The sequence below is a fragment of the Giraffa tippelskirchi genome, chromosome 11, assembly GCF_054371585.1.
Source record: "Giraffa tippelskirchi isolate mGirTip1 chromosome 11, T2T-mGirTip1v1.2.pri, whole genome shotgun sequence".
Classification (NCBI taxonomy): Eukaryota; Metazoa; Chordata; class Mammalia; order Artiodactyla; family Giraffidae; genus Giraffa; species Giraffa tippelskirchi.
In genome coordinates this window covers 106717956-106742667 of record NC_137285.1, presented here as the reverse complement: position 1 = coordinate 106742667, position 24712 = coordinate 106717956, and the positions used below count along the sequence as shown (strand labels likewise).

General features: G+C 42.8%; 1 long non-coding RNA gene across 1 annotated transcript in view; it reads left to right on the top strand.

Annotated features, from left to right (window-relative positions):
- The window catches only part of LOC145526285 (uncharacterized), a 54750-nt gene that overhangs the window by 5116 nt on the left and 24922 nt on the right, over positions 1 to 24712 (top strand). The window contains exon 2 of the long non-coding RNA XR_014068829.1: positions 5183 to 5276. This is a non-coding gene — a long non-coding RNA (uncharacterized LOC145526285). The remainder of the gene's footprint in view (positions 1 to 5182; positions 5277 to 24712) is intronic.

The window sequence follows — 24712 nt, the reverse complement described above, 5'->3', positions numbered from 1 at the left end:
TGACTGGCTTTATCTAAGATATTTTGTGTACCGGAGGATAAACTGCTATTTTGTTTCATCAGTAATTCTCTCTAATGCCCTCTGGGGTTGGGATGGCACAATGAGGAGATGGAATGGAAATGGGAAAGAAGACGAGCAGGTAAACAGTAGGACCCACTTGTCCCAGACGACTGTTGTCATAACCTCCCTGAGCCATGCCAGTCTCAGAGTACACACCTTATTCATTCATTGGTTCGATCATTTATCAACATTTATGGCATGCCTACTGTATACCAGTCACAGAACTAAGTGATGAGAGCTCAAAGGCAAATAAGACATAAACCTTGAATTCAATAAGCTTTAGTCCAGGATTGAGATTGTTTAGAGGCACATATGCTATCTTGAAGGTGTGTATAGGATATAGTGGGGGACCAAAGAGGGATGGGTCAGTACCCCTTGAGTTGAGTTGTTTTTTTTTTTTAGATCAGTAAGTCACGTCCGACTCTTTTGCAACCCCATGGACTGTAGCCTGCCAGGCTCCTCTGTCCATGGGATTCTCCAGGCAAGAATACTGGAGTGGGTTGCCATTTCCTTCTCTGGGGGATCCTCCCAACCCATGGATCAAACCCATATCTCCTGCATCTCCTGCACTGCAAGAAGATTCTTTACCACTGCACCCCTGGGGAAATCCTTTAGCTGAGTTTTGAAGGATGGGTGTGAGTTCAGCAGGCAGCCAAGTAGCAATGACAGGCAAGAATGTATGCAAACAGCAAAGCATGGTAAAGAAGTGACCAGTATGTTTGTAAAGCTGGAGTGTAGACTATGAAGTGATGGCAGTGCTTAGGGGCATAAGAAGGGAAAGGGAAGTAATGATTAGAAGTGAGAATGCAGAGATAGTCAGCCATCAGACCATAGGAGACTTATATGTTATGATAAGGAGTTTCAAGTTTATCCTTATCTCAGATAAGGAAATCACTGATATTTCTGAGACAAGGAGATAACACAACCACATTTGTATTAATATTTTATATATCTTTTATAAATCATATATATTTTATAAAATTCACTCTGGTAGAATCAGGGAGAACAGATAGAAGGAAGTGGTGATGAGATGAGAAGCAGGGACACCATCTAGATGTCCAGAGGTGTACTTGCCAACTCTTCATTTAAAACACAAATCCGATTCAAACTAACTTCAGATAGAGAGAGTGACAGAGAGAGTCATAGAGCAGGGTGTAAAGGCACCACTGGATCCAGGAATGCAAAAAAGGTCACCAGATCTCTCTCCATCTCCCTCCCTCTTTTTAATTTGGCTGCACCAGGCTTTAGTTGTGGTAAGTGGGATCTAGCTCCCTGACCTGGGATCAAACCTGAGCCCCTGCATTGGGAGGGCAGAGTTTTAACCACTGGACCACCAGGTAAGTCCCTGTCTCCATCTCTTGACTCTGCTAGTTTTCTCTTTTCTTTATGTGTTACAGCCTCTCATCCTACAGACAGATTATGTCCACATGGCAGGAACAATTGTTGCTGAAAACTTCAAGACTATATCTTTAAACTTTTGATTCAGAAGTGAAAGAGGAACTTCCCTGGTGGTCTAGTGGTTAAAACTCTTGTGTTCCCAATGCCAGGGGCCTAGGAGTCCATCCCTGGTGAAGGAACTAGATTCCACATGCTGCAACTCAAAGATCAGTATGCCGTAACGAGGGCTGAAGATCCTGTATGTTGCAATTAAGACCCAACACAGCTAAATATTAAAAATGTTTTTTAAAAAAAGAATCAAAAGAGACCCTCTTCCTCCCTGAAACTTCATGTCAAATTTCACAGACTTGCTCTGATTGGCTCTGCATGGAACACATCCTACTTGTGGGCAGGTGTGTTGGGCACTAGGACTCTCCAGGCCACAGTGAGGCCCACCCCTGTAGACTGGACAAAGGACCCTTCCCCACAGATAAGCTGGTATAGTTACCAAAACAAGAAGGAACTGAGAACATATAGGACAGATACAGCTATTAATACATCTGCCACGATCAACTTCACTGAGGTCAAAACTAAGGAAGAATTGGGCCTGAGGAGGAAGGGATAGACTCAATAACTTTTAAACAAGCAACTTGGTGAGAGATAAGAAAAGGGAAAGAGAGGAGGAAAGAGAGGGGAAAGCTTTAATAAATGCCTGATGATTGACTGAATGCATGGCTGAAGCTAAACGACTTCCTCCTGTTGGCATCACACGCTCGGCATGGAACAGCTAGTGTGCTGAGTGCAGGATGCTCGGGTAGCTCACGCACGTTACAGTTTCTGTGCAAAGGATACTACTGCTGGCTGCTAGAGCTCAGGGGAACTTGGTGCCCTGACTGTGAGAGCCCCTTGTAGTTCAGGCTGCCGGGCAGAGCAGAGTTGTCCAGGGGCAGCTCATTGCTCAGAAGTGCTGATTTCTGGAGAGAAGCTTTCTCGCCAGGCTTGTTGGCAGAGAACATGAAGATGGTGGCAGTCCCCATCCGGGTCTGGGGAAAGACTGGTTGGCAGGGCTATAGGAGGCTCCCAGCTGCTAAAACTCTCTCAGCTGGCTTCTCGGGCTGGGAGAGAGGCAGTGGGGGCTGCCAAGGACACGACATTTCCCATGCTAATTAGGAAGGGAGGCAGCATCCACAACTCAGTGATTTATGTTCTTATGCTGCACGTCAGCCTTATCTAAGGCTAGGTGAGAGCAAGGGCCTCTGCTTTGGAACCGCTCCCACAGTTTATGCTCCCAGAGCTTTCGTGTCCATGGTCCTGAATTTCTCTGGCTACAGAGAGTGCCTGATCTCAGCCTCTTCTCACGCTGCCTCCAGCAGGATCACCCTCTCCCCTTTCTGAGCCTGGTCTGGTATTTAGAGAGGAGCAGAACTGAGACTGGGAGCACCTATGGGAGTCAGGGAGAAAATTCATCCTCTTGCTTTTCTTAGTTCAACTCAGCCCTGACACTGAACTTCTTGAAATCTGTGGGCATTTTTTGGGAAGGAAGCTTCTGTTTGCAAGGGATCCAGATGCTGCGGGAGTGTGTGTGTGAGCATGATCACATGAGTACAGAGGGTTTATATGGCCTTGAAAAGAAGTCCACAGTATGTTGTTAAATGAAAACAACAACAATATTCGAAACAATAGATGTAGCATGAACCTGGTGTCACAAAATCTATTACGAATACGTATGTGTGTATATAATTACATACAGAGAAAGCTTGGAAAAATATACAGTAAAATGTTAGTACTCGTTTTCTTTGTATTATAAGATCTGGCATGGTTTGTGTATATGTGTGTTTTGAATTTTTCCTTTTCTGATTTATTCTTCTTTTCTGATTTTTCTTTAATGAATATATATTACTTATAAAATAACACGGGCTTCCCAGGTGGTGCTAGTGGTAAAGAACCCACCTGCTAATGCAGGAGACATAAGAGATGTGAGTTTGAGCCCTGGGTCGGAAAGATCCCCTGAAGGAGGGCATGGCAACCCATTCCAGTACTCTTGCCCGGAGAATCCCACAGACAGAGGAGTTTGGCTGGCTACAGTCCACAGGATTGCAAAGAGTCAGACATGACTGAAATGACTTAGCATGCAGGCATATAATAATAAAAAATACTACTGCTACCAAACATATGGCAACAAGAGACTTAAATGACCTGCTACTATTTTGATACCCTTTCAACACAAGTCCTGAAAGACAGTCAGGAAGGATCTAAGAGAAACCAAGACCATTGCAATGGACTGAATCATTTTGTTCCCCAGATTCACATGTTGAACACCTATCCCCCTATATGATGGTATTAGGAGTTGCGGCCACAGGTAGGTAATTAGGACATGAGGGTAGGTCTTGAAGAGGATTAGTGCCCTTGTAAAAGAGACCCCAGATAGTGCCCTTCCCCCTCCACCACATGAGACACAATGAGATGACAGCTATGGACCAGGAAGTGGGCACTCACCAGACATTGAATCTTGGACTTCCCAGCTGCCAGAACTGTGAGAAGTAAATGTCTGTCACTTATCAGCCACCCTGTCCATGATATTCTGTTATAGCAGCCCCAATGGACAAAGAAAACCCTGGATCTAAAAAGATTAGGAGGACTCCACCCCTCAGTCCTATTCAGTTCAGTTCAGTTCAGTCGCTCATTCGTGTCCAACTCTTTGCAACCCCATGGACTGCAGCACGCCAGCCCTCCCTGTCCATCACCAACTCCCAGAGCCTACTCAAACTCATGTCCATTAAGTCGGTGACGCCATCCAACCGTCTCATCCTCTGTCATCCCCTTCTCCTCCTGCCCTCAATCTTTCCCAGCATAGGATCTTTTCCAATGAGTCAGCTCTTTGCATGAGGTGGCCAAAGTATTGAAGTTTCAGCTTCAACATCAGTCCTTCCAATGAACAACCAGGACTGATCTCCTTTAGGATGGACTGGTTGGATCTCCTTGCAGTCCAAGGGACTCTCAAGTTTCTTCTCCAACACCACAGTTCAAAAGCATCAATTCTTCTGCACTCAGCTTTCTTTATAGTCCAACTCTCACATCCATACATGACCACTGGAAAAACCATAGCCTTGACTAGAAAGACCTTTGTTGGCAAAGTAATGCCTCTGCTTTTTAATATGCTGTCTAGGTTGGTCATAACTTTCCTTCCAAGGAGTAAGCGTCTTTTAATTTCATGGCTGCAATCACCATCTGCAGTGATTTTGGAGCCCAAAAAAATAAAGTCAGCCACTGTTTCCACTGTTTCCCCATCTATTTGCCATGAAATGGTGTTAGGTAGGCCAAAAAGTTCATTTAGGTTTTTCTGTAACATCTTACATAAAAAACCCAAATGAACTTTTTGGCCAACCCAATCCTTGGGCTCTTCTGTATGGACATCTGTATCTAATATGTAAAGAATTCCAAGTGTGTCAACCCACCTCAGAAACTGGTGTTCCCTGGGTTTATTCTGCAGGGAGCAAGAGAGACACAGCTAATTAAACTGATGCAGGATTTGACATGAGGGTGGAGCTGGTGTGGACAGGGAAATATGAGAAGAACTTCTGTTGACTGCATTGGTTAACTGTAATTTCTACTGTGGAATTACCCATGAATGATGTTTATATGATGCTCGAGTGAAGCAAGTGGAACTCATTCCAATAAAAAAAAAATTTTAATTAAAAAAAACCCTTCCTATTTTACCCACCCACTGCCCCAACCCCTACTCCAGGATCATAAACTTCATTGCAGAACTGGAGCCGCTGAGGTTTTTGGAGTCTGACACAGTTGGAAGTGTGAAACGCAGCCATCTGGCAGGCCAGAAAGTAAGTGGTTTGAAATATTTATTTCCGTGAAACATTAGCTATGATTTTTAACCATGTATTGGAAGTTCTGAGCAGAAGCACAGTTTGAGGCTCTGGTCAGCCAACAAAGGCTCTTTTTTAAATTTTATTTTATTGACATATACTTGATATACAATGTTGTGCTAGTTTTAGGTATGCAACAAAGTGATTCAGTTATTCATGTACATATATTCTTTTTTTTTTTTTTGGCTGTGTTGGGTCTTCGTTGCTGCATGCAGGCTTTCTCCAGTTGCAGGGCTTGGGTTTCTCATTGCTATGGCTTCTCTTGTTGCGGACCACAGACTCCAGAGTGTGGCTCAGTAATCGTGGTGCACAGTCTTTGTTGTCCCACGGCATGTGGAATCCTCCCAGATCAGGGATCAAACCCATGTTAAACCCAAATCGATTGGCAGGTGGATTCTTAACCACTGGACCACCAGGGAAGTCCTACATATTCTTTTTCATATTCTTTTCCGTTATGGTTTATCACAGGATATTGAATAAAATTCCCTGGGCTATATACAATGAGACCTTGTAGTTTATCCTCAAGATTTCTTGGCTGGGCTATTTTCCCCTAGGATAAAGCAGGTAACAGGCCTAAAGAGAAAAAGCAATGACTTCCTTTCTGTAGTTTTGTGGGGTTTTTTGTAGGACTCGTAATTGAGAGAGAACGGTTCTAATGCTGAGATTAACAACCAGGGGAATTCTCAGAGACTCTGTGAGCTTTAAAAACATTGTACAGAGCTCAGTGAATAAGAGGAGGTGGGGAGAGTCCATCTTAGTAGCATGAGTTTGAATTTGGAATTCCTTGGCAAAGTACCTGCAAGGGCCATTACCTTTCATTAATTACATAACAAACAACTCAGTGTGCAGGGCCACTGGCTACAAGAAGCAGAAGAGGGATGGCAGTTTAGATGCCCTTTGGGTGATAGTCACAGCCTGGACCAGGCAGACAAAAACTGCCTTCTACACCTGCCTGCAGAGAAGCTCATTTCTGAATGGACCAGCCCTTTCCTAGGGCAGGAGATGGGGCCCCTCATCCACATAGGGTGGAATCATTACATGCTATTCCTTGGTCTGCTGTTGTCAGGAAAAATGGGAGGAGCAAAGAATGAAAGAACAAAGACTTTTTTTTTCACATTTCCAGCTGAAGCAGTGAATATTGGATCATATGGGAGATGTTCTCGGGACTTTTCCAGATTATTTTAAGAAGGCCGGCATTTTCTGAGGATGGGCATTCTGCTTTTGGGTTAATTTTTGAAGGCCATCTGTGATTGATTTACTAGAGTGCTAATAATATTTTGCTTTCCTCTGTTTTCTCTCCAAAACATCCCAAACTTCTTCTCCAATTCCATATACCCAGCCCAGCTGTAGAGAGGCTAACGTCACAGGCTAAATAGGCTCTCTGGTATTTATAGCTTAATGGGAAAGCTAACTTGTGGGCTGATGATTTTTCTTGTAACCCTAAGGCTATGCAGGGGATCTTCTGTTTAAAATAGAACTGCACCCATCCTGGTGTTCATAGCAGCACTGTTTACAATAGCCAAGAATTGGAAGCAACCTAAGGGTTCATTGATAGATTAGTGGGTAAAGAAGATGTGGCATATATACACAATGGAATATTACTCAGCCATAAAAAGAATGAAATAATGCCATTTGCAGCAACATAGATGGACCTAGAGATTATCATATTGAGTAAAGTCAAAGACAAATCTCATATGATATCACTTATATATGGAATCTTTAAAAAACAATATAAATGAACTTATTTACAAAACAGAAATAGACTCAGATGTAGAAAACCAATTTATAGTTACCAGAGGGGATAGTGGTGGAGAGTTGGAGGGGTTGGGAGATAAATTAGGAGTTTGGGATTAACATAAGCACACTACTTTGTATAAAATAAACAACAAGGACCTTCTATATAGCATAGGGAACCTTGTAACAAACCTATAGTGGAAAAGAATTTGAAAAAGGATATATATGTGTGTATATAAATGGTGGTGGTGGTTTAGTCACTAGTCATGTCCGACTCTTGTGACGCCATGGGTTGTAGCCTTCTAGGCTCCTCTGTCTGTGGGATTTCCCAGCAAGAATACTGAAGTGGGTTGCCATTTCCTTCTCCAGGGGATCTTCCCTATCCAGGAATCAAACTCAGGTCTCCTGCTTTGCAGGTGGATTCTTTACTGACTGAGTCACCAGGGAAGCCATACACACACACACACACACACACATATAACTTTGCTGTACACACAATATTGTAAATTAACTATGAAGAAGTGAAGTGAAGTCGCTCCGTCGTGTCCAACTCTTTTCCACCCCATGGACTGTAGCCTACAAGGCTCCTCTGTCCATGGAATTTTCCAGGCAAGAGTACTGGAGTGGGTTGCCATTTCCTTCTCCAGGGGATCTTCCCAAGCCAGAGAATGAACCCAGGTTGCCTGCATTGCAGGCAGACGCTTTACCGTCTGAGCCCCCAGGGAAGCCCCAAAAATGGCTTAAAAAATTAGACTCTTGTTTTTGGCTAAATGCTGTGACTTTTCCATTAAAAAAATCTAAAACAAAACAAAAGAGAATTGCACTTAAGATTTGAGGATTTGTGTTATGGATACCTTCTCTACCACAGAAATTAAAAATCATAGAAGAGAGGACTGGGCTAGGGCTGCAGAGAAGTCAAAAAGGAAGTACTATGCCAAATATGGCTATACCATCAATAGCTGTTGATGAGTACTGTCAGTCACTGTGCTGATTACTTGTAATGAATGATCTCATTTAATCCTTAATAGCTCTGTGAGGAAGGTACTATTATGACCATATCACAGATAATTTAGAAAGATTAAGTACCTTTCCATCTTTTTTGAATTCTAATTTTTGAATTGAGGTGCCATTGACAAATAAAATGGTATATATTTAAAGTGTACAACATGATGATTCATGTACATATACACTGTTAAATGATTACCACAATCAAGTTAATTAACACATCTATCACCCTTTTTTAGAGGGATGGCAAGAATGCTTAAGAGCTACTCTCTTGGGACTTCCCTTGTGGTCCAGTGGCTAAGACTTGGCACTCCCAATACAGGGGGCCCAGGTTCAATTCCTGGTCAGGGAACTAGACCTCATGTGCTGGCACAGTCAAATAAATAAATATTAAAAATATTTTAATCTACTCTGTCAGCAAACTTCAAGTATACAACACAGTAATATTAACCATAGTCACCATACTGTACATTAGAGCCTCAGAACTTACTCATTAGAAATGCTATTAATGTATTAGTTGCTCAGTCATGTCTGACTCTTTGCAACCCCATGGATTGTAGCCCACTAGGCTCTTCTGCCCATGGAATTCTCCAGGCAAGAACACTGGAGTGAGTAGCCATTTCCTTCTCCAGGGGATCTTCCTAACCCAAGGATTTAATTCTGGTCTCCTGCATTGCAGGCAGATTCTTTACCATTTGAGCCACCAGAGAAGCCCAACAAGAACTTATTCACCTTATAACTAAAAGTTTGTACACTTAACTAATATATTCCCATTTCCCTCACCCTTCAGCCTCTGGCAACCGCTATTTCACTCCTGTTTCAGAGTTCCCCGCTTTTTGTTAGATTTCACATATAAATGATACAACACAGTAGTTATCCTTCTCTGTTGCCCATGTCTTAATGAGGTTTAGGAAACAAGACTTGAACCCAGATCATCCTATACAATAACTTGTGTTCCTGCACCCAACACTGTATTCTCAAGAAGGAAGTAAGGAGGAGGTGTTTGGCAATGAACTCATCCTCCTAAAAATTATCCCAAGTAAGAACCATTTCCTATCTCTAACCTGACTTGTTCCTTGGCTCCAGATATAGAGCCCACACTCTGTGGCCTGGAGGATATTTTACTCTCTTTGCACTGTACCTCGCTAGTGTTAACAGAACTCATTTGCTTAAAGGACTGAGGTGTCTCCTGCCAGAGAATATATCCTGAGAGAAAGAGCTGCCAGCAGAGGGGTAATTCAGTACAATTTAATACAGCATGGCGTGAGTTACTCGGATTTGTTCTTTCATCGCACCTCTGAGTCCTACTGAGAACAAGGAGGGGGCTGATTAGCTGGTCTATTTCTAGTCTTCTCCTGACATTACTATTATGTTTGTGTGGCTGGCTAGAGAACCTCCTTAGGGCATAGTGAAAGACATCATTAGGATTGCTTGCCCAGCTAGCCCATTTTCCTTGACACTGCTGTTTACAGCTATGGGGGTTGACTCTTGGTTCCAGCTTTGTGGGGCTGCCTCTTCCTTGCCTTACCCCATGACCGCCACTCCTGATTGATGCAGCAGTGGGCTCTAGTTCGCAGCTGGGCCAATCAGAGCCCCTTCCCAAGAATTAGGAATTGGGACTGAGAGAAAGTGAATGCTGAGCCGTGTAATGTGAGTTCAGGAGCCACTTTCACCAAGTAGTGAATGCATAGAGAAAGGTGGTCCTCAGATAGAAAACCCACTATAGAGAGGTGAGCAGAGACAAGTGGAGAACAAATACAGACAGACTTCCTGTCTCTTCTTCCAGTCCTCTCCTGTGACCCATTGCTCTGAGCACATCTTAGTTTTTTTTGTTTTGTTTCTGTTTTTTTTTTAATATATAATAAATTATTTTTCCCCCCTTACACCAGCTTGAGATGGGGACTTCCCTCGTAACTCAGTCAGTAAAGAGTCTGCCAGCAATGCAGGAGACCCTGAGTTCAATCCCTAGGTTGGGAGAAAGAAATGGCAACCCACTCCAGGACTCTTGCCTGGAGAATCCCATGGTCAGAAGAGCCTGGCGGGCTACAGTACTTGGGGCCGCACAGAGTCAGACATGACTTAGCGACTACACCCCACAGCTTGAGATGGTTTCTAAACTTGCAATGAAGAATTCTAATTTTTCTGAGTTTTATGAGTTAGTGCAGCATATAATCTGTCAAGTGATGCTGTGATGATAGGTACATTTCCCCGCAGGTAAATTAATTTTGCTTGGTCCTAAAGCAACAGTTTATCTCCTTATCTGTTCTCACAAGGTATGAGTGGGGGTATGGATCAGCATCACCTGTACACAAGCAGTTTAAAAGCAAATGTACTTTTGATAGTTAGCATGTTTTGTCTTGGAATATGATTGACAGCATATTATCTTTTTCTTCTTCATGTAACCTGCAACCCCAAAGATTACCAGGAGAACAAATCTTATACACAAAACCACTTTCTTTTCTTTTCTTTCTTTTTGGCTGTGCTGGGTCTTCATTGCTATGCCTGGGCTTTTCTCTAGCTGCAGTAAGCAGGGGCTGCGCTCTAGTTGTGGTGCATGGGCTTCTCATTGAGGTGGCTTTTCTTGTTGTGGAGCATGGGGCTCTAGGGTGCACAGACTTCAGTAGTTCAGGCACCTGGGTTCAGTAGTTTTGGTTCCTGGGCTCTAGGGCACAGACAGGCTCAATAGTTGTGGTGCATGGGCTTACTTGCCCCGAGGCATGTGGGATCTTCCCGGACCTGGGATTGAACCTGTGTCTCCTGCATTGGCAAGCAGATTCTTTACCATGGAGCCACCAGGGAAGCCCTGCTTTTATTTAATGTGTTAGTCACTCAGTTGTGTCCGACTCTTTGAGACCCCATGGACTGTAGCCTGCCAGGTTCCTCTGTCCATGGAATTTCACAGGCAAGAATACTGGAGTGGGTTGTCATTCCCTTCTCTAGGGGATCTTCCCAACCCAGGGATCAGACCTGTGTCTCCTGCATTGCAGGTGGATTCTTTACCATCTGAGCCACCAGGGAAGCCCAGGTTTTCTTTATGTTCTAAAATGTGAGCCAGGAAGACAAAGTTTTTGCTTTTGGGAAGCCAACAAGGGTCTCACTAGCTGGCCATGGGAAAGGGGGTGAGCAAGAGTGAGGGTCAGGTGGCCCTGGGGATAAATAATGCAGTTGTAGGGTAAAGGACTAAAGTCAAACACACAGTTTTATGAAGAGCAAAACCACAGGCTCCCTTCTTGCTTTGAATTCCCTCCAGGGACAACCAAGAGGGTAACATGGCATCTATATTAGCCTTCTACAGCTACCATAACCAAATCCCACAAATGAGGTGGCTAACACCAGAAGAAATATTGTCTCATAGTTCTGGAAGCTATAGGTCTGAAATCAGGGTCTTGGCAGGGCCACGTTCACTGTCAAACCTGTAGGGGAGAATCCTTCCATGCCTCTTCCAGATTCTGGTGGCCCTAGGCATTCTTCGGTTTGTGGCAGCATCACTCCAGTCTGCCTCTGAACAGCTTGGGCTTGTGTGCTTTGATTAAGAAAAGACTGATACAAAGGATCGCTCATAATTAGACACTGGATCTACATTAGCTTGATTACTAGAATTTCTGATCTGCCTCTCCACCTGAAGGAGTAGGGATTATGTCCTTCATATCTTTATTCCCATCATAGTATACTATAGGGCATGTTTTAAACCAAGGGCTCAATGAATAGCTGTTAAGTGAAGGAATGCATGCAAGCACAACTCCCTCAGGGTTGGCTCAGAAGTAGGGCAGGGCTGGGACTTCTCCGGAGGTCCAGTGGTGCTTCCACTGCAGGGTGCACGGGTTTAATCCCTGGTCAGGGAACTAAGGTCCTGTATGCCATGCAGCATGGCCAAATAAATAAAAACCAAACAAATGAGAAGGAAGTAGGGCAGGGCTGAAGTTCCATGATTATACACTACAGTTGAGAGAGGTTGAGGGGCAGGCACTGCTATGTTCTGTCTTAGCATTTATGCTAGCTATCCTTGGATGGGAGAGGAAGAGGAAAATGAGGTGGAGAGAAGAGGAGAGGAAGCTGGAAAGCACTCTCACTCCTGCTGAGCTGGTGTTTGCTAATTAAGTTGCATTATCAGGTTTGTAATATATCAGTAGGTGTTCCATATTCAAATGTAAAAATTTATTGTCTTCTAACTGAGAGATGAATTTGAATTATCCTTGTCATTGTTCCTTTCTGCTCTTTAATTGGTTCTATTGATTTCTTCTGCTGGGAAATATATCAGAACCAAGGCATAATTACCATGAAGAAGCCTTGTTCCTGGTAAAGTACTAGTCAAGTATTCTGGGAGGGTTAAAACTCCACTGATGCCTGGATCCTTATTGTTTCAGTCCACGAGTCCACCAGGTCATTGGTGCTAAGGCCAGAGAATTTGTAGGACTTTTAGTTAAAAAGTCAGAGACTTTGGAGGTAATGTCAGAGAGATTTTTTAACTCAGAATAACTCCCAACAAAGAAACTTCCACTAAATTCACTGAAATCTGATCATTCAGCCTCTTCTCAAACATGTCCAGTGATGTGTTTGTTAGAATCAATGCTGTGTTTTAGTTTATTTGGTAGTAGGGTTTTTTCCTTGGTTAGATACAAAATAATGCAACATTTACAATAGATGGTGACTTAGATTCAATGAAATCCAGGAATTTGAACTTCCTTTCCCTCTTTCTTTATGAAAGCAGTTTATCCTAGTGACCTCAAACATCCCTGGGGCTTGAGTCTTTAACTGACTTTGAATTTGCGCTGAACAAATGACACTTTTTGTCAAAAGTTAGGATGAAGGGAAAGACAGAGCATTTCCAAGAGCTACCAACCTAGTGACTATTTTTTAATAAAAGCAGATCATTAACTCAATCAGCAACTTTTTACTGAGCACATAGTATGTATCAGCTATGGTTCCAAATTTGGATATATATTTATAGTAAACAACACAGATAAGTTCTTTCTCCTTAAGCCTTTTTTTTCCTTACTAGATCATCACATATCTTCACTGTTGTTTTTCTTTCTCTTGTGCTCTTCTTTTCAGTTTGAAGTTATCACTTGACGGCAAAGACATAATATTTACAAGAGCAACTGAACTGATTCTGCCTTCTACTGGTTGTTAACATTGTACCATTTTCTCTACCTTTTTTTGTTCTAAATGTACTAATCTTGGTTCAATTTTTCACATGAATTTTAGCTCATATCGTGTGTTGCTTTCTAAATATTGGTGTTTACATGACCTCGTTGTTTATGTTTATGACAATTGATGGTGATAATCATCTTTCTCCCAGGTCCCCAAACAACAGGGCATTTTGACTCTTAAGTTTTCCTTATGTCCAACACTTGGCCACCAGTCCTTCTGCTTAGGACTCTCTGTTGAAAGTTGGAGAAATATGACCCAATTGATTTATGTCAAAAGAAAATGGACCAATTCATATGATTGGGAAGTTCACTGATTTTCACCATGGTAGGACATAAAGTCCCAAAGATATTAACAGCACTCTTTTTGCTTTGTTTTTTTCTATTTGTTTTCATTCGTGCAAAGCTCTTTAGCTTGGTCACCACCTCCCCCCCAAAAAAATCTCTTTTCTGATAGCATCAGTCCTTAAGAGGATATAATGTTTTCATTGGCCAAGTTTGAGGTATGTGCCCACTCAAGCCATATGGCCTGAAATGGTAACAGGTGGCTCCTCAAGGGAAGATCCATCAGAGCTGTTACGAGAAGGGAGGATGGCTATTAGGTAAGTGAGACTCCCCACAGTCTCACGTCTTACACATCTCCCTCTATAGTGTTGTTTGTATTTGTTCTCCTTTCCCAGTTTTCTCTGCCTCTGTGTTAGCTGACTTATGTTAGAGCTTCTCCTAGACCATTGAAAAGGGTTCTTAACTAGTCTTCCAGGTTTTGGTTTCATTAGCACAGCCATATCACACAATTTTATGGACACAGATTGTATGAAGGTCTATATGCAAACAGTGTGCAACACCCTGGACTAGACTCTCTTCCCAGCTCCACTCCCTCCCATATGAAATTCCAAGAGGGGTCTTCCAAAGTGTAATTCTGAATGTGTCAGAATCTTCAAAAGACTACCAGTCTAGGAAAAGAGTCAAAAAAGTCATTATTTACAGGTGACAGAGAGATACCACATTTAAAACGCGGAGACTGAAATTTGATAGAACAATGGGAAAAAATGACTATACTATATAGGACTAACTAACTGATGGAAGAAACACAAAGGCTGCTATGTGTATGTGCTCAGTCGGGTCCAACTCTTTGCAACCCTATGGACTGTAGCCTGCCAGGCTCCTCTGTCCATGGAATTTTCCAGGCAAGAATACTGGAGCAGGTTGCCAAAACACAAAGCAATACAAGAAATGTCCACTAACCACAAAGAACTTTTGCAAGACGATAAAAATGGGAACCTTACAAATATCAGTAATATATACCATTGTGTAGGAAGGGCCATATGAGGTCCTGTCCATATTTAATAGATAACTTGTGGCTGAAATGATGAGGGACAGCATCATGATAGAGGTGGTCTTTGAACTGGCCCTTGACAAATAGGAGCAGGGTGTTTATGGGCTAAGAGGAGATGAGGAAGGGACATGACTGGCAAAGTGAATGGCTCAAGCAAAGACACAGCAAGTTTGATAGAAGGTTGGAGAATGGGAACTTGCCTAGACTGGCTGTGTCCTAGTAGCTGGAGACAGATTTTGAGACTAAGTTCATGCTAAACTGTTGAACGTATTGGATTTGGGGGATGATGGAGAAGTGTCATGTGCTGAAAAAAGAAGTAAAATAAAAAAGAATGCAGCAATAGCAATGAGGGCAAATATATTTTGTTGGGTTGGATTAATCTGAGGGGGCTTTTTTTTAGTTGGTGCCTATAGAAGCTGGAATCAAGATTACTGGGAGTAATATCAATAACCTCAGATATGCAGATGACACCACCCTTATAGCAGAAAGTGAAGAAGAACTAAAAAGCCTCTTGATGACAGTGAAAGAGGAGAGTGAAAAAGCTGGCTTAAAACTCAACATTCAGAAAACTAAGATCATGGCATCCAGTCCCATCACTTCATGGCAAATAGATGGGGAAACAATGGAAACAGTGAGAGACTTTATTTTGGGGGGCTCCAAAATCACTGCAGATGATGACTGCAGCCATGAAATTAAAAGATGCTTACTCCTTGGAAGGAAAGTTATGACAAACCTAGACAGCAAATTAAAAAGCAAAAAACTTACTTTGCTGACAAAGGTCCATATAGTCAAAGTTATGGTTTTTCCAGTAGTCATGTATGGATGTAAGAGTTGGACCATAAAGAAAACTGAGTATCGAAGAATTGATGCTTTTGAACTGTGGTGTTGGAGAAGACTCTTGAGAGTCCCTTGGATTGGAAGGATATCAAACTAGTCAATCCTAAAGGAAATCAGTCCTGAATATTCATTGGAAGGACTGCTGCTGCAGTTGAAGCTTCAAAACTTTGGCCACCTGATTCAGAGTCAACACATCAGAAAAGACTCTGATGCTGGGAAAGATTGAAGGCAGGAGGAGAAGGGGACTACAGAGGACGAGATGGTTGGATGGCATCACCGACTCAATGGCCATGAGTTTGAGCAAGCTCGGGGAGATTGTGAAGGACAGGGAAGCCTGGTGTGCTGCAGTCCATGAGGTCACAAAGACTCTGACATGACTGAACGACTGAGTAACCACAACATAGAAAGGATATTCTTGATTGTAAGCTGAGTTGACTAAGTGGTCTACTTTATCCTAGTATTGTCCTTGTATCTTTTTAGAGTATAGTCTAATGAGATTTGTTTTGTGAATTAATTCTTGGTTAATAGAAAACTAATTGAGTAGGTATATATTGCCTTTGCTTTAATGTGATATTGTTTCCATTTATTTATGCAAACACATGGCATTCAATATACTTTGCTATAAAAAATTCTTACTACAGTTTTAGAAACATTCTCAAGTAAAGATGTGATAATCTGAACAGAAAAAGAAGAAGTACAATCTGAAGGGCAAGCAGACATTTATCAGGTGGTCTGTAGGGTCATTTGCACTTTCTATGCTTTTAAGAGAGTAAGTAGGAAAGTGGTCTGAGCTCTTGAGGTCCAGCACGGGGAGCTCATTTTCCACTCTGTGCAGCTGGCATCCTCCTGCCTTCTGTGTGATGGGGTGGGTCTGTGCCTTAGCAACCAGGACTCATGCCTCCAGAATAGAATCAGCACATGGGCCCCTGGGGCCAGCCTGATACTGAATCCTTATTCTTGGCTCCATCTTTGCGCCTACCTTCCCCCTAGCCAGGCTGTATTTGTTTGGGATTCTCTGCTGTAACTGAGGCGGTGCCAGGCGGGCTATGCCAGGTCCTGGAGCAGTCGCAGAGAGAGTAGCAGAGAGATACATTGTGGGCCTTTTTTGCATGCTCAGTGTGGGGGATAACTTCCCAGCTGGCCTGAAAGGTCAGCCAGGGGATCTCGTTTGTGAAAATATAAAGGAGCATAAGTTGCTGGCTGTTTTTTTCTTCATTTTCTCTCTCCCTTTTACCCTGGGACTGGGAGTTGGGTTATACTCCTTGCCAGGATCGTTCCTTCCTTGTCAACTGACTGCCTCTCTTTCTTCCCTTCTCAAAAGGAAGGATGGGTTTCTTGGCTGGATTTCTGATAGCTTCTGAAAGGCCTTCCATTCCCTGCTGACAGAGGCTGGCTTCAGTGCAACTGGTGCCACATGACACGATATGTCAGGACTTGGCCCCAGTGTGTCCCGGGATACACACTTCAGCAAGGCAGTCCTGCAGTCCACTGGAATGGGGAAGGAAGTGGTGGTGGACTTAGAATGCATCTGTTTGAGGTGGGCTCCATGGCCAATTTGGGCAGGCCACCAGGATGAGGTCACAGATGCCTGCTCTCTGATCCAGATTAGTTCAGAAAGTGCTGGGCAACACACAGATGCCCAGATAGCCTGAGGGGAAAATTTATTTCTATAAACTTTTCCAGCTCCCGGACTGTATTTCAACAATAGCCTGCTCCTGCTTTTCCTTATGTTCTATTGATAGAAGTAGGATTAGGAATAGACCTTACTAAACCAAAATGATGAACACCAGTTCATCAGCAAAACACATATTGATCTGTTGGTTGGAAATATTTCTGGACTTTGGTTGTAAGATGCAAGAGTAACCCCTGTATCCTGCATGAATGAAACCCACCACTGACCCTTTGTAAGAAGGAAGTACCCATTGCAGGTTAATAGGTACATGAAAAGATGCTCAACGCTGCTAATTGTTAGAGAAATACAAATCAAAACCACAATGTGGTATCACTTCATACCAGTCAGAATGGCCATCATCAAAAAGTCTATAGAATACAAACTTTGGAGAGGATGTGGGAAAAAGGGAATCCTCCTACACTGTTGGTTGGAATGTAAATTGGTGCAGTTACTATGGAAAACAGTATGAAGGTTCCTTAAAAAACTAAATATAGAGCCACCATATGATCCAGCAACCTCACTCATGGATATATATCTGAAAAAAAAAAAAAAGAAAATTCTAATTGAAAAAGATACACGCACGCCAACATGCTCACAGCAACACTATTTACTCAGAGCCGAGATGTGGATGCAAACTAAATGTCCATCAGCAGGTGAGTGGATAAAGAAGTTGTGGTGTTTACATATATATATACGTAAACACACACACTAGAATACTTCTCAGCCTTAAAGAAGAATCAAGCATAGCTATCTGCAGCAATATGGATGGACCTAGAGAATACTAAGCTTAGTGAAATAAGTCAGAGAAAGACAAACACTGTAAGGTATCACTATGTATAGAATCTAAAAAATAACATAAATGACTCTGTAGGCAAAACAAAACAGACTCACAGGAATAAAAAACAAATTTATGGTTCTCAAAGGGGAGACAGAGGGGAGGAGGGATAAATTAGCATGGGATTAACAAAGTACCATACAGAAAATAGGTAAGCAACAAGGATTTACTGTATAGCACAGGAATTATATTCAATATCTTTTAGTAACTATAATGGAATATAATCTGCAAAAAAAAAACCCAGCAAACAACTGAATCGCTATGCCGTATGCCTGAAACTAGTGCAATATTGTAAATTAACTATAATTTTAAACAGTAAAAAAATACTGGTATTGCTCACCTCACAGTGGTGTGAGAAGGACAAATCAAGGTAATGCACACAAAGGGTTTAGCACAGAACTTGGTGTTTAGTAAGCACTCAAGAAATGGTAGATACAGTGATTATTAAGGCAGCGGTTTTGCCTTTATTGTTTGGTCCTGATTAACCAGAGGAGGAAGACGGGGACTCCAGACGCATCCAGCCGCTGTTGCTCCCACAAGCAGTCCTGGCAGCTCTTAACCAAACAGCACTTACAGAGGGGGCTAATTTAACACAATATTAATTTTAAGATGCAGCTGGGTCATCCCCAGGCTCCCGTGCCTTCCCGCTCCTGTCTGGCACACTGCCCTGGAGAGACAGTCCTCTCTGTGGCGTCCAGATGGACCTCAGGAGGGTGTTTGTGACTCAGCGATCAAAGGGTTGTTAATTTTACACTCATATCACATTAACACACGTTTTAAATGGTCTCATTAGTTTTTCTGCTGATATCCAGCTTTGAAATTATTGCTTTGCCTGCAGAGCCCCCGCGGACACAGCTCTCATTTTTAGGACTGACACCCCCGCACATCTGTAAATCTAGGATGGCTGCCATTTGGGCTTTCTCTGTGGTTCAACTGGTCTGTGAGATTGGAGAAGTGGGAAGTCAGAAACTACTACTCTGATGTCAGGTTGGGATAAATGCAGTTAGGGCAACTCCTCTGCACAAATGCAGGGGGAGAGTGGGCTGTGTCGGTGCAAAGAATCAGGCGTTATCAGTGGACCACAAGCTTGAGGGCAGTCAGCAGAGTGCCTTAGTTCAAGTGCCTGACACAGATGATGGCAAGCGTGTGGGTGTCTGTCCCTTATGCTCAGCTTGGTAACCAACCCCCCTCAAAGAAGAAACATTTGACAAAATAGGGACTCAGTACATCTTACAAGACTTTAAAGGAGATTTTACTTAAGATCGGCTCTGGAGAATATCTCTACAACAGCCATTCTGGCAAAGAGTGCCAGAATGTTACATTTTTTATTTAGCCTCTCTGCAAACCTCAGAACCTTTACTTCTTAGGGATTCCTTTAAAATAAAAGTTAAAAATTACTTCCTAAAGCTTTCTTTGTTGAAATAGGTAGCTCTGTGTGGTACTGTGTTGAGCCTCTTTCAAAGAAAAAAAACAAAACAAAACTGGGACTACTGCTAAGTCACTTCAGTCGCGTCCGACTCTGCGTGACCCCACAGACGGCAGCCCGCCAGGCTCCGCCATCCCTAGGATTCTCCAGGCAAGAATACTGGAGTGGGTTGCCATTTCCTTCTCCAGTGCATGAAAGGGAAAAGTGAAAGTGAAATCGCTCAGTCGTGTCTGACTCCTAGCGACCCCATGGACTGTAGCCTACCAGGCTCCTCCATCCATGGGATTTTCCAGGCAGGAGTACTGGAGTGGGGTGCCATTGCCTTCTCCAAACTGGGACTGGGTAGCCTAAAAAGTGTTCCTCTCCCCCTCTTTTGGGCTGGTGCCTGGAGGAGTGACCCACTCCTTCTGACAGGCTGAGTGGCGGGCGCAGGACCGTTTGACAGAATCAGGCCTCCCATCAGCAACACAGGAGATTGAGGCTCATGACTCAACTGTGCCACAGCTGTCATCCATGAAATGGAACCCTCAGCTAAGCATAATCTAGCCCACAGGAGGACGGCTGTGCACACCCTCTGTGTGTGTCTCACCAGCAAACCCAATTACAATGAACTTCCGCTGTGGGGCCCTTCTGGGGGTAACTGCTGATTCAGAGCCAGTCCTAATTATCTAAAGAGACCCAGGTAGGATCTGACGCATGGGGAGGTGAATCTGGGCAACACTGCAAACTCATAGTTCCTTAGGAAGTAGGGCCACTGGCAGATTTATTAACAACTGTCTGGTACAGTCTGGCCTTTTTTTCTTTTTCCTATTTAAGCATTTGTTCAAAAGGAGTCATTAATAACATTTGAATATGCTTTTTAAATATGGTACATCTTAAAATAGATCAATTTGTTTGATAGATCCTTATCACAGAAAATTTAGATATAGAAAACAGAAGAAATTATCAGTCATTGGTAATCCCACCATCATTAGCATTCTGGTCTTTTTTCATTCTATGTGCATATAAATGCATGACAAAATCCAAACTGGAGTATAAATAAAATCTTTTTGACTTCCATTTCCCTCTCAACCTTATATAATAAGCATTTCCCATAATTTACATATCCTTTGAAAATAATATTTCAAAAGCTTTGAACAGGTTCTAGGACTTATCTAGTGAGTGCTTAACAAATGGTTGGAGAAGGCAGTGGCAACCCACTCCAGTACTCTTGCCTGGAAAATCCCATGGATGGAGGAGCCTGGTAGGCTGCAGTCCATGGGGTCGCTAAGAGTCAGACACGACCGAGCGACTTCACTTTCACTTTCTTTCACTTTAACAAATGGTAACTATTCCTATTTATCATACAATATCTCACTGGATGAAAGGACTGTAATTTATTTTACGTTTCTGATTGTGATGAAAATTTAGTTTGTTTCCCCCTCATTATTATAAACAGTTGTACCAAGAACTTTTTGTAACTAAAATTGTGTCTAAGTTTCACATTAATTTCTCAGGATAGATTCTTGCTAAGGAATTTCTGGATCAAAGCTTAGGCCATTTTAAGCTTGTTATTTCAAATACAAGCTTATTTGTATTTCAAATACAAGGGCTTCTCTGGTGGCTCAGATGGTAAAGAATCCGCCTGCAATGCAGGAGACCTGGGTTCAATCCCCGGGTTGGGAAGATCCCCTGGAGGAAGGCATGGCAACCCACTCCAGTATTCTTACCTGGAGAATCCCTACAGACAGAGAAACTTAGGGGGCTACAGCTCATGGGGTCACAGAGTCAGACATGACTGAGCAACCAAACACATTTCAAACACACGTCACCAAGTTGCTTTCCTAGAATGGGTGTACCTGTTTAAATTCTCACAGCAGTGTAGGAGAGGGTCCATTTCTTCCCACACTGAACTTGGGTGATCCTTTGATTTGACAAGCAGAGTTCTATTTAAAACACAGCCTGAATGACCCAGGAGTTTCTCATACATAGAGAGACTCAGCAGGAAGGCAACTTGGCCTTGACATAATGCCAGCGAGATCTGGGAATTTCCTCTTCCGGTACATAGTTCTGAGCTACCACCATTCTGCCCTAACCTGGTGTTTGTTATATATCCCTGAGAACCCTTGCACTTCTCTTTATGTAATTTTCACCCCACTGGTGAAATTAGCATCCATCCTCCCTGCTGGACTGTAAGCTCCATGAGACCAGCTCTCTTTCCTCACTTTAAAGTCCAGCCCAGAGGCTGGTCCCCGACGCACAGTCAGTATTTGTGAATGGAAGAATTGCAGCTGTATGTCAGCATGCCCTAAATTAACAGCTCTGAGCTGAATCATCCTCTTGTGGCTGTCTGCCTTTAAAAATGGAAAAAGTATTTCTTATGTATGGTTAAACAAAAAAGCAAGTTACAGAACATTGTGTGCTTTATGATATCTCAGTTTTGCAAGATGGAGGAAGAAGTAGGGAGAGACAAACAGAGGTGAAGAGATCTTCAGAGGCAGGGAGACCCAGAGTGTTACCAAAAGTGGGGTCCAGCTGCTCACCATGCTGGATCGAATAAAATGCCCAAGTGACACTCAGTGCTCATAAATAGTCCTCAAGGTCAGACAACGTCAGAACCAACTGGCAAAAATGCCTAATAGTACTTCCTGCTCAAAAGAGAGGTTTCCCCAAGTACACATTCAAGGACTTACTCAGTCCTGGAGCTCATCAGCTTGTCCAGATTCATGTTTCCATTCCACCAAGGAAAAGCATACATTGGCAGCCACTGCTCGGCAGGGGAGAAACCGAGATGATCCCCGAAACAAATGGTTTTGGCAGTTGCTAGGAATGTCCCCCAAATCCCCCTCTGGAGACCAGAGAAGCACAAACAGCAGGATTACCACCACCACCCCAGCACATCACCATGGCCAATGTCTTTTCTTGGGCAAATCCCGGGAGCCAGATGTCGCGAGAGTGCAGCCTCACATTGGGCACCGAAAACCTGTTAGCAAAAGTGGAGTCCAGCTGCTCCCTGTTCTAAAGCCAATAAAGAGGCCAGGCTGGTGGAAAGGAAGGTTGGCTTTATTTGAGAGGCCAGCAATGAGGTGGGGGAGACTCCTGTCCAAAGGCTGGCTCCTCCCACTGACAATCAGTGGGCAAGGACTTTCATAGATGGAGGGAGTGCGCTATGTGCAGAAACAGCACAATCAGATCTGACAGTCATCTTGAAATTGGTCATCGGTAGTCTGATCAGTATCATCCTGATTGTTTTAAGTACAGTTAGTCTTCAGTTCCAGGGTCAGTTTGTTTCCATTTCTTTCAGGCCAGTTCTTGGAATTGTGGCAGCTGACCTCATGGCTAGTCTGGTCATCTTGTAATTAACTTCACCTGGTGGGGGTTTCAGTATCCATAAGACAGCTCAAAGGATAGGGCTCAGAATATTACCTGTAGCCCTTGAGGAGGAACTAAAGGTTTTTGACTTTGCAAATAAAGTATTATTTGGTCTCATTTGACTGTTTTCTTTTCTTTTCTCACTTATCTGATTAAATTTATTCTTTGACTAAAATTTTTCTACAGACCAAAGTCAGGTTGAGGACGTGAGGGGGCAAAGACCATAAGGTCCTGCTCCTTTTCAAGAGAAAGACTAAACCCTGAAATGTTAATCGTGGTCACTGCAGCCTGGTAATAAGGTTTCCTTTTTCGTGTTTCTGTTTTCCAAAAATGTTTATTATGTCCATGAATTGGAAATGTTTCTTTATTAAAATTATTATCAGGTCTCAAATACTTTGAAATCTGTATGGTATTATGGTGACTTGGCAAATTTCACCTTATTTATAGAGTTTCTATCATCAGCTAGAGTCACCTTATTTATATATGCTCTTTTCTTCCCAGAGCTGTAATTTTTATTTTAACTTAAAGAACTGGGGTGAAGAGGAGAAAGAAAAGTTTACAAACCTCCTAGCAATCTAGAGGCTGATTTTTTCCAAGCCAGCAAATCTCTTTGGGGAGGTGAGAAATGATTTTGCTGAATGAAGAGGTCATCTAAGTTCAGCACTAAATAGATGTGTTGCTTTTCCCAGAGTTGGCTGAAAAGATCAAGTGACTTCTTCCACTGAGAAGTTACAATTCGATGATTAACAGAATTTCCTCACCACTTTAAGAGCTTCAATTCTTATTCTCCCAAGTGCTTGGCCTTAGTGGCTTCTCTCTTCTCCAGGGACCAGCACTCAGAGATCCCAGACTCCAGGGAGGAATGGCAGAGTCGCAGTTTCCAGGGCGAGATTTCACACTAAAGGGGAAGCATAGGAGAGGAGGCTGGGGGAGAGGAAAAAGTAGTCTCTGATCCATAGGGGCTTATAATTTATTCAATGTGGCTTTCACTGTTTGAAATTTCTCTCTTCCCACTGTCACCCCCCAGCCCCCAGGGATTGTAGGATCCTATAGCTATAAATGCATAGTCCCTGAAATGACATGCTTCCTGAATTTTTTGAAATCATATAAAAGAAAATATATAACTCTTTTCATCAGACATGAGTTAGAGCATGTGTTTCTCTTTCTGCCTTAATTTCCGGCATTTGTGAATTAAACTCATTGCTTCAGTGCAGTGACTATGTCATCCTGAATGCTTTTGCATATTACCCTTATCTCCTGGTGGATAATGTCTTATTTACTTGATCCATCTTTATGTGGACTTGTAATTCACCTCGTAAATTATTCTAATCCACCATAGATGCCCTTTGGTATTAAAGTGTGATATAAACACATTCATTCATTTATTTATTCTATGGGATGGGTTAAGGATAAGCTGCTGTAATAAAAGTGAAGCCCCCTTCTTTCTTATACACACTCTCGCCGTAAGTGGCCCAGGCTGGCAGGTGAGCAGGGGCCTCTGCTCCATGAGACCTTTGGAGAGCCAGGCTCCCAAGGTCTCCATGACCTGCCATATAATGGGATAATGTCATTGAATGATCAAGAGTGAGCCACAAGAACATCTGTATCTCAGCCTACAGGAAGTTGAGAGAGAAGAACTTCAGGGCAAACTGCTTATATTTTTAAAAAATTAGTAACTTTATTTTTAGTTATTTTAGGTTTACAGTAAAATTGGTCAGAGTACAGAAAACTCCCATATCCAATCCCCCACCCCATTCCCATTTATGAGCATACTTCCCACTTATGTACAACATTGGATACATCATTATCAACCAAAGCCCATGGTTTACACTAGGGTTAACTGGTGGTGGTGTACATTCTATGGGTTTGGCCAAATGTGTAATGACATGTATCTACCACTGTAGAATCATGCAGAATAGCTGGCCTAACCATCCTCTGTGCTCCACTTACTCCTTCCTTCCACCACCCCTTGGCAACTACTGATTTTTTTCTGGCAGCACCAGCACGTGGGATCTTAGTTCCCCGAGCAGGAATTAAACCTGTGCCCCCTG